The sequence below is a fragment of the Lipotes vexillifer genome, unplaced genomic scaffold (genome assembly GCF_000442215.2).
Source record: "Lipotes vexillifer unplaced genomic scaffold, Lipotes_vexillifer_v1.1 scaffold809, whole genome shotgun sequence".
Classification (NCBI taxonomy): Eukaryota; Metazoa; Chordata; class Mammalia; order Artiodactyla; family Lipotidae; genus Lipotes; species Lipotes vexillifer.
In genome coordinates this window covers 942,382-953,272 of record NW_006788521.1, presented here as the reverse complement: position 1 = coordinate 953,272, position 10,891 = coordinate 942,382, and the positions used below count along the sequence as shown (strand labels likewise).

General features: G+C 38.7%; 1 pseudogene; it reads left to right on the top strand.

The window, feature by feature from the left end:
* Positions 1 to 4,924: 4,924 nt before the first annotated feature.
* On the top strand, positions 4,925 to 5,525 carry LOC103071127 (transmembrane emp24 domain-containing protein 2 pseudogene; annotated as a pseudogene).
* The last annotated feature ends 5,366 nt before the right edge of the window (positions 5,526 to 10,891 follow it).

Genomic DNA, 10,891 nt, shown 5'->3' with positions numbered 1-10,891 from the left:
GGAAAGAGAGAGCCACATGATGCAAGGAACCCAAGTTCCTGAATCACCATATAGAGAAAAACTGTCTATCAACCAGAAACATCCACATTGGACTATTACATGAGGGAGAAATAAAGTTCTATTGCATAAGCTTCTAAAATGTTGGCGTTTGTTATAATATCTTGCTTTATGCTAACTAATATACCAAGAAACCCCTTTTTATATAAAACACCAGATCCACAGTCCAGAGGAATACACTTGGGAAATGCTGCTTAAGTATTTCAGTGTTAAGTATGAAAATGGCTATTAAGAAAGTATCCTTCATTTCCTGGATTACCAAGAGCTGTCTTTTCTTTTTTTAAAATCAAGAATGGGTATTGATTATCAAATACCTTTACAATGTCTGTGAAAATGACCCTAAGATTTTTTCCTTTTACCTATTAAAGTGAGATATTGCATTAATATTTCCTAATGTTGAAATAGCCTCACATTTCTAAAATAAATTGGGTTTACTTGGTTATGGTATTTTTATATGATATTGAATGCAAAAAATAATCAGAACAAAATAATATACTGGGAAATTCTTTAAACATGATTTATAAATTTTAAATTTCAATTAAGGAAGTAAAAAGTAGAAGAGACCTTTCTGAAGAACAAATTTGCTATCTGGAAAAGCAAGTGAATGAGTTAACACACTATCCAGGGTAAAAATAAAAAGAAATGGAATTCCTGAATGAAAAAAAAAAAAAAGAAACAGAAGGCAGGCCTAGAAGGCCTAAGCAGAAATAAAAGAAGTTCCAGAGGGAGAGCAAAGACCATACTGGAGAAAGCAATAATCAAAACACAGTACAACAGAATTTTAAAAAAAACACACAATACAAGAAAACTACCCTCAGGAGGAGACTAGAGTTGTCAGAACAAAAGCATTCACTGAGTGCAGGCAGGATAATTGAAAAAAGGCATACATATAGATATATCCTCATGAAATTTCTGAAGTTTAAGAATAAAGAAAAAATATAAGCTTTCAGAAAGAAAGAACAGGTTACTTACAAATGAATGAGCATGAGGCTGGCAATGGGCACGGATAAGAACGTAGGCTCTGAAGTAAGACTACCTGGGTTCAGATCTTGGTGTGAACTTGGTCAAGTATTTAACTTCTTTGCGCTTCTGTAAAACAGGGATGATGATAGTACTTAGCTTCTAAGGTTGGTTGGAAGCAGTATTTGAGATAACACATAGAAGGTCTGGCACATAATTTGAGTCACCCAATTCCTATCTGTTAACACTGAAAGCTATATCAGAGAGTCAAAACTCTGCACACTTTTGAGAGGACAAAAGCCTGCCCCCTCCCCAGAGCTTAATGTATGGCACTAATGACCTGAAGAGCTGGCTGGACTAGCCCACCAGAATGCCTCTAGTGGTACCTGAGCTCCATGCTAGTGGGAAGTGAAATGATGGGCGGAAGGAATCTCACTGATTATTGTTTAATGTGAACAAGGCAATGACAACGGGTTTTTGGCCTAGAGCGAAGATTATCAGGGAAGAAAAAGTTGTAGGCTCTGACAAAAGTAAATGGACTCACAGAGGAATCTCTTGAAGTCAGTGAGGACTCTCCTACAGTATTACTGTTATTCAGGACTCTACAAAAAGTGAAACAGTATGGGACTTGTGGCTGCCTGATTTGGGTGTCATAAAAAGTTATTTCATTCATTCAGCAAATTCTTTGAGCACACCTATGTGTCAGGAACTACACTGGGGATCTAACTGTGAACAAGACACACCAAGCCCCTTGCTTTAAAGAGTTTACATATATGGGGACTTCCCTGGTGGCACAGTAGTTAAGAATCCGCCTGCCAACGCAGGGGATGTGGGTTTGACCCCTGGTCTGGGAAGAGCCCACATGCCCTGGGGCAACTAAGCCCGTGTGCCACGGCTACTAAGCCTGAGCTCTAGAGCCTGCGAGCCACAACTACTGAGCCCATGCACCACAACTACTGAAGCCCACACACCTAGAGCCTTTGCTCCACAACAAGAGAAACCACCACAATGAGAAGCCTGCGCACCACAACGAAGAGCAGACCCCGCTGGTTGCAACTAGAGAAAGCCCGCATGGAGCAACAAAGACCCAACAGAGCCAAAAAAATTTTTTAATTAAAAAAAAAGAAGAAATAGAAAATATGAACAGACCAATCACAAGTAATGAAATTGAAACTGTTATTAAATCTTCCAACAAACAAAGCCCAGGACCAGATGGCTTCACAGGTGAATTCTATCAAACATTTAGAGAACAGCTAACACCCATCCTTCTCAAACTCTTCCAAAAAATTGCAGAGGAAGGAACAGTCCCAAACACATTCTACAAGGCCACCATCACCCTGATATCAAAACCAGAGATACTACAAAAAAAGAAAATTACAGACCAATAACACTGATAAATATAGATGCAAAAATCCTCAACAAAATACTAGCAAACAGAATCCAACAGCACGGTAAAAGGATCATACACCATGATCAAGTGGGATTTATCCCATGGATGCAAGAATTCTTCAATATACGCAAATCAATCAATGTGCTACACCATATTAACAAATTGAAGAATAAAAACCATATGATCATCTCAATAGATGCAGAAAAAGCTTTTGACAATATTCAACACCCATTTATTATAAAAACCCTGCAGAAAGTGGGCATAGAGGGAACCTACCTCAACATAATAAAGGCCATATATGACAAATCCACAGCAAACATCATTCTCAATGGTGAAAAACTGAAAGTATTTCCTCAAATATCAGGAAAAAGACAAGGATGTCCACTCTCACCACTATTATTCAACATAGTTTTGGAAGTTCTAGCCATGGCAAACAGGGAAGAAAAAGAAATAAAAGGAATACAAATTGGAAAAGAAGCAAAACTGTCACTGTTTGCAGATGACATGATACCATGCATAGAGAATCCTAAAGACGCCACCAGAAAACTCCTAGAGCTAATCAATGAATTTGGTAAAGTTGCAGGATACAAAATTAATGCACAGAAATCTCTTGCATTCCTACACACTAACAATGAAAGATCAGAAAGAGAAATTAAGGAAACAATCCCACTCACCACTGCAACAAAAAGAATAAAATGCCTAGGAATAAACCTACCTAAGGAGGTAAAAGACCTGTACTCAGAAAATTATAAGACACTGATGAAAGAAATCAAAGATGACACAAACAGATGGAGAGATATACCATGTTCTTGGATTAGAAGAATCAATATTGTGAAAATGACTATACTACCGAAGTAATCTACAGATTCAGTGCAATCTCTATCAAATTACCAGAGGTATTTTTTACAGAACTAGAACAAAAAATCTTAAAATCTGTAGGGAGACACAAAGGACCCTGAATAGCCAAAGCAGTCTTGAGGGGAAAAAAGGAGCTGGAGGAATCAGACTCCCTGACTTCAGACCATACTACAAAGCTACGGTAATCAAGACAATATGGTACTGACACAAAAACAGAAATATAGATCAATGGAACAGGATAGAAAGCCCAGAGATAAACCCACGCACCTATGGTCAACTAATCTATGACAGAGGAGGCAAGGATATACAATGGAGAAAAGACAGTCTCTTCAATAAGTGGTGCTGGGAAAACTGGACAGCTACATGTAAAAGAATGAAATTAGAACACTCCCTAACACCAGACACAAAAATAAACTCAAAATGGAGTAAAGACCTAAATGTAAGACCAGACTCTATAAAACTCTTAGAGGAAAACATAGGGAGAATTCTCTTTGACATAAATTACAGCAAGATCTTTTTTGACCCACCTCCTAGAGTAATGGAAATACAAAGAAAAATAAACAAATGGGACCTAATGAAACGTCAAAGCTTTTGCACAGCAAAGAAAGCTATAAACAAAACGATAAGACAACCCTCAGAATGGGAGAAAATATTTGCAAACAAATTATCAGACCAAGGATTAATCTCCAAAATATATAAACAGCTCATGCAGCTCAATATTAAAAAACAAACAACCCAATCAAAAAATGGGCAGAAGACCTAAATAGACATTTCTCCAAAGAAGACATACAGATGGCCAAGAAGCACATGAAAAGCTGCTCAACATCACTAATCATTAGAGAAATGCAAATCAAAAGTACAATGAGGTATCACCTCACACCAGTTAGAATGGGCATCATTAGAAAATCTACAAACAACAAATGCTGGAGAGGGTGTGGAGAAAAGGGAACCCTCTGGCACTGTTGGTGGGAATGTAAATCGATACAGCCACTATGGAGAACAGTATGGAGGTTCCTTAAAAAACTAAAAATAGAATTACCACATGACCCAGCAATCCCACTACTGGGCATATACCCAGAGAAAACCATAACTCAAAAAGACACATGCACCCCAATGTTCACTGCAGCACTATTTACAATAGCCAGGTCATGGAAGCAACCTAAATGCCCATCAACAGAGGAATGGATGAAGAAGATGTGGTACCTATATATGATTGAATATTACCCAGCCATAAAAAGGAATGAAATTGTGTCATTTGCAGAGATGTGGATGGACCTAGAGACTGTCATACGGAGTGAAGTAAGTCAGAAAGAGAAAAGCAAATATCGTATATTAACGCATATATGTGGTATCTAGAAAAATGGTACAGATGAACCAGTTTGCAGGGCAGAAATAGAGACACAGATGTAGAGAACAAACATATGGACACTAAGGGGGGAAAGTGTGGGCGGGGGGGATGAATTGGGAGATTGGGATTCACGTATATACACTAATATATATAAAATAGATAACTAATAAGAACCTGCTGTATAAAATTTCTTTTTAATTAAAAAAAAAATGTGAAAAAGAACCCCCACAATATTGTGGAGAAGGCAGCAGTGGCAGCAGCAACGGCAGCTCTGGAGATGCAGTCCCGGTCCTGGCTTCAGCCCCAGCCCCATCATGGTGGTACTCGCAGAGCTCCTGGCCGCCCTCCTGGCCACAGCCTCGGGCTACTTTGTCAGCATCGACGCACATGCCGAGGAGTGCTTCTTCGAGCAGGTCACCTTGGGCACCAAGATGGGCCTCATCTTCGAGGTGGCTGAGGGCAGCTTCCTGGACATCGACATGGAGATTACGGAGCCTAATAATAAACGAATTTATAAAGGAGACTGGGAGTCCAGTTGGAAATACACATTTGCTGCTCACATGGATGGAACATATAAGTTTTGTTTCAGCAATAGAAGGTCCAACATGACTCCAAAGATAGTGATGTTCACCGTTGATATTGGGGAGCCCCCAAAAGGACAAGACATGGAAACAGAAGCTCACCAGAACAAGCTAGAAGAAATGATTAATGAGCTCACAAGTGGCAATGACAGCTGTAAAGCATGAACAGGAATACATGGAAGTTCGGGAGAGAATACACAGAGCAGTCAATGACAGCACAAACAGCAGAGTGGTCCTTTGGTCCTTCTTTGAAGCTCTTATTCTAGTTGCCATGACATTGGGATGAATCTACTACCTGAAGAGATTTTCTGTAGTCCAGAGGGTTGTTTAAACAGCCTTTTCCTGATGGTCCCAAACTCATAATTCACTGTTTACCAAATATCTTGGGCATAATAATGTCATTAGTTTCTATGTTTTTATTTTCTGAACTGTACATTCACAGCTTATGTTTCTTTGTGATTAATAGATATTGGGGGAAAACACTTTTTCAGGAAAATTATAGTGAAAATTTGACATTTGATTGGCATAATTTCGTATTTGAATTCTTCCTCCATTATACAGGTCCTTCCAGAACTCAGACGCTGTAAGCTGAATATAGGTGTATAGTCCTTATTATATCTTCTTTCCTTTTGCTTTCATAATAAAATACAGTTTGTTCAGGATAGTACTTTACTGATAGCACTTTACTAAAATGACCGCATTCTTGGGATCCCTAATCCTGCAGTTCAAGTCATTAAAGATTCATTTTGTTGAGTCCTTATGAGAAACAACAATCTGAATCTTGACATTTTCTGCCCAGCCGAAAATGGCAGAGCCCTGTGACTTAGAGGATGCTACCAGGTGGTATTTTCATACTTTGTCTACCTTGTTTTTGCATTAAAGATAAGTCTTTAACCAACAACCTTTCCCCCCGCTAAAGTTTTACTCTGAACCTTATAACTCAGTCACCTCCAGTTAAAATTGTTGACACAAGCAGCTAATAACCATTTTTTGGTTTCTGCCTAACCGTGTAAGAAGTCTCTATTAAAGCCAATTCTCTAGGTGTTTCAGCCAACGGTAGCTCTTTTTCTTTCTGTGCTGGCACATCCACTTCTCCACTCTTGGCAAGTAGGAAGTATGCATTCAGTACAAGGAAAAAAATCTGGATTTCTGAAGCCAAAGGGTTAAAGCCTCTTGGATTTCTTTGCAGTGATATACAACCACTATTTCATTTTTGATCAGTGGCATTTTGGTCACTGTTTAATTAGGGTACTGAACATCACTGTCAGTACTAGGGTTTTTGTTTTTGTTTTTCTTGGGTCTTTCTATTTTTTGTTTTTCTTTCTTTCTTTTGTTTTACTTGGGTCTTTCTTTTCTTTTGAATTTTGTTTTGTATAAAATGAAATGACTTTCTCTGATGATGGGTTTAAAATTAAAAGAGCATCTAGTTTTGGTGTGGGGATGATCCAGAATTATGTTGTGACTGATGTATATTAGTTACTTGCTCTTTTTTTTTTTTTTTTTTTTTTTGGATCTTTGCAAGGGGAAGACTACAAATAACGAGTTTTATATAATTAATTTAAATTTGTTACAGGTTTTCATGTTCAGGATAAACAATTTTTCAACCTTGGGTGAAAATACTTGCAACAGTTTCAGGTGACTGTGTTTCACCTTAGGACAACTATTGCATTCCAATTTGTGTGCGCGTGTGAAAACACTTCAAAATTGAGTTAAAAGATGTAAATTTACAATTGGTTGTGTATCTAATCTGCCCCAGGTTCAGTAAATAAACAATTCTCTCTAAAAAAAGAGTTTACATATATGGATCTTGACTTATATGACCCAAATGAGAATGCCCACGTAACGTAAGAAACCTATCCTACTGATTTAAGCCATTACCAAAACATACACACACACATTTTAGTCCAATTACACAAGAAACAAAAAAAGCTAACTTTTAATATTGTTAATCATGAATAATCATATGCTACTTTAACTTAATTAAGTCCCATTTTTTATAGTTCTGCAAATGCAAAGCTAGCATAACGATTTGGTGGAACTCGTGTTAATTAGTTCAATTCTAGTTACTAAGCACTTAACACCAACCAGAAATATTTTAAATGTTCCTCTTTGTATACTAGCTAAAAATTCCCTAGCCCATTTGCCCACCTTCAGACAGAAGATTATTTCTTCAATCCAAAAGGAAGATATTAAATTAAATGGCATACAATGAATATAGTGGGTTGAATTGGTGGTCCCTGAAAAGATAGGAACATGTCCTAATGCCTGGAAACTGTGAATGTTACCTTATTTGAATAAAGAGTCTTTGCAGGTGTAACTAAAGATCTAGAGATGAAGAAATCATCCTGGCTTACTAGGTGGGTCTTAAATCCAATAACAAGTGGAGTATTAAAGTCAGTCCTTACAAGAATCAGTCCTTATAAGAGTCCTTATAAGAGAAAGGCAAAGAGAGATTTGAGACAGACATAAGAGGAAAAGACACAGAATAGAGAAGGAGGAGGCTATGTGACCACAAAGGCAGAGACTGGAGTGAGGTGACCATAAGCCAAGGAGTGCCAACAGCCATCAGAAGGTGAAAGGGGCAAAGAATGAATTCTCCCCTAGAGCCTCCAGAGGGAGTGAAGCCCTGACAACACCTTGATTTCAGACTTCTGGCTTCCAGAGCCATGAGAGAATAAATATCTGTTGTTTATGCCACCCAATTTGTGGTAATTTGTTACAGCAACCACAGGAAGCTAATACAGTGAACAAAGGCATTTTGGTAAGGAATCATGGGTTGAAGTCCCACTCTTGTCATTCAGTCCCTATTTGCTCTTTAGTAAGTTGGTTAGCCTCTCTGAGCCTCTATGACCTTATTTGTAAAAATGGGATAATCAAACCTGTGCTGCTATCCCCCAGGGTTCTGATAAGAATCAGATGAGATCATATAGGTGAAAACATTCAGAATACTGTAAAATCCTTTACAAATATGAATTATTATTCTTATACTTTATCTGGAATTTAATGAGGTTTGGAGCCCAGGCTCTTTATTCAAGCCCACTTGCTGCAACCCTTTACACAAATCAGCACTTGTCTAATTTTAGCAATGCCAACATTATATCAATTTTTTTTTTTTGTTTGTTTGTTTGCGGTACGCGGGCCTCTCACTGTTGTGGCCTCTCCCGTTGCGGAGCACAGGCTCCGGACGCGCAGGCTCAGTGGCCATGGCTCACGGGCCCAGCCACTCCGCGGCATGTGGGATCCTCCCGGACGGGGGCATGAACCCATGTCCCCTGCATCGGCAGGCGGACTCTCAACCACTGCACCACCAGGGAAGCCCTATATCAATTTTTAATATTAAATTTTATTTATAGAATTAAACTATCACTAATATACATAGTACCTCTTTAGTGTTAGGATTTAATGAAGGTCTAATTACCACTAACCTTATCCATTTCACTTCCCTCCATATATCTTCTACTACTGTCACACTTATTTAGAAAAGAGACCATGTAATTGGTTTATTGCCCCATATACATTAACAAATCAGTTCTAACTGATTTGCCTTCAATAATATCTGTGAACTCACTTAACACAATCATAATTCTTTCTCTAGCTGACCTTAATTATTCCTTACTGAATTTTTCTTGGCTAAGAATGAATCAATAATCTCTTCCTCCTATTTTCTGGTTTTCCCCAATAGGTGGATCCTGATCTACTGCCAGACCTAGTTTCACCTTTCCTGAAATCAAGTATATTTATGAAGTATAACCATAAACTAAGGATATCATTCCACAAGTTATGCACAAAAGTTTCATAACTCTATAATCTCACTTTATCCATGTACGAGTTTATATTTTCTAGAGAATTTTTCCATTTTTATTTCACAAGAAACATCATCAAACATATTCCAAACTATTGAGAGGCTAGTTCTACTGCAAGCTTCAAATTTCTTTCCTTCAGGGGACTTTCCTGGTGATGCAGTGGTTGAGAATCCACCTGGCAATGCATGGGACATGGGTTCGAGCCCTGGTGCAGGAAGATCCCACATGCCACAAAGCAACTAAGCCTGTGCACCACAACTACTAAGCCTGCGCTCTAGAGCCTGCAATCCACAACTACTGAGCCTGTGAGCCACAATTAATGAAGCCCATGTGCCCTAGAGCCCGTGCGCCACAACTACTGAGCCCACACGCCACAACTACTGAAACCCGCGTGCTCTAGGGCCCATGCTCTGCCACAAGAGAAGCCACCACAATGAGAAACCCATGCACCACCACGAAGAGTAGCCCCCGCTCGCCGCAACTAGAGAAAGCCTGCATGCAGCAACAAAGACCCAACGCAATCAAAAAAAAAAAATTTCTTTCCTTCAGTGCAAGAGTCTGACATTAAAAATAAAGAAATAGTACTCTGAGGATGCAGTCTTTATCTTCTTGAGCCATAATCATTCTTTTCTATATCAGAATTGAAAGATATTCAAATTTTCCTTAGATCTAACACAGAGTACCATAAACATTTTATTCTTTGAAATTTTGTCTCTTCAGAGTAACTTAAAAGAATTTTTCCCAAACAGAAGTTCAAAACAGTAAAAACTTGAATGGGCTTTTGAGATTTGTAAATGTAATAATCACTTGCAATTATTATTATCAATAACACACATCCTTAAGATGAGATGTCCTTCAAGAACGTATTAGGTGTCCCTACCAAGCCACTGAATTGTGGGCAGTAAGTTATTTTAACATACTTCACTACGTTTCCATAAGTAGAAATTAAATCACTTCCAAGATGTAAATTAAACACTTGGTTCTCAGGATCACCACTAAAAATTTCAAATCAAAAGTTACACTTAGGGGGCTTCCCTGGTGGTACAGTGGTTGAGAGTCCGCCTGCTGACGCAGGGGACACGGGTCCGTGCCCCGGTCTGGGAAGATCCCACATGCCGCGGAGCAGCTGCGCCCATGAGCCATGGCCGCTGAGCTTGTGCTCCGCAACGGGAGAGGCCACAACGGTGAGAGGCCCACGTACGGCAAAAAAAAAAAAAAGTTACACTTGGGAAATCCACAACCATTATTTTGTATAAATACAGATGAATACTACTCTATGGCATTATCCATAACTTTAAATATAGGCTTTACCTGCCTACAAATGGGTTTATAAAGGTACCTACTATATCACCTCAGATCAATAAGAAATTTAGTAACAATGGTTTCCTAACTCTCTGGTCTCTAAATGACCTACATAAAAGTAAACTGTGAACCTCTTCCAACAACCGTTAGCCTCTACATTTTTCAGACAATCGGATCCCACATGAGACTGCCAAAATACTACTTATTCTGTGAAATGTGCTAATCCTCCTGATCATGAAAACTGGAACTAACGATCTTCATTAAGAATTTTAACTCTGGATCCTCAGAATACTTCTTAAGAAACAAAAAACATCCTAAGAAGCCGTCCATTCCCGTCACCCATCTCAGCAACCAAGTGTAGAACCTGGCTCCTCGCCACTAGAGGGGGGTGTTTCTTCTATTGGTTTCTCTTTCCCCTAATTTGGCTTACCAGAATTTCTGGTTCAACTAGAAATAAGCCTCAAGATCAACATCCTGACCTTTATTTCCCCTTCATACTGTGTGGCCCTTTCTTTTTATTTCAGGCTGTAAGCTACCACTAAAATATCAACTTCAATCCCTGATTACCTGTACAATTATGTCCCATGTCCTA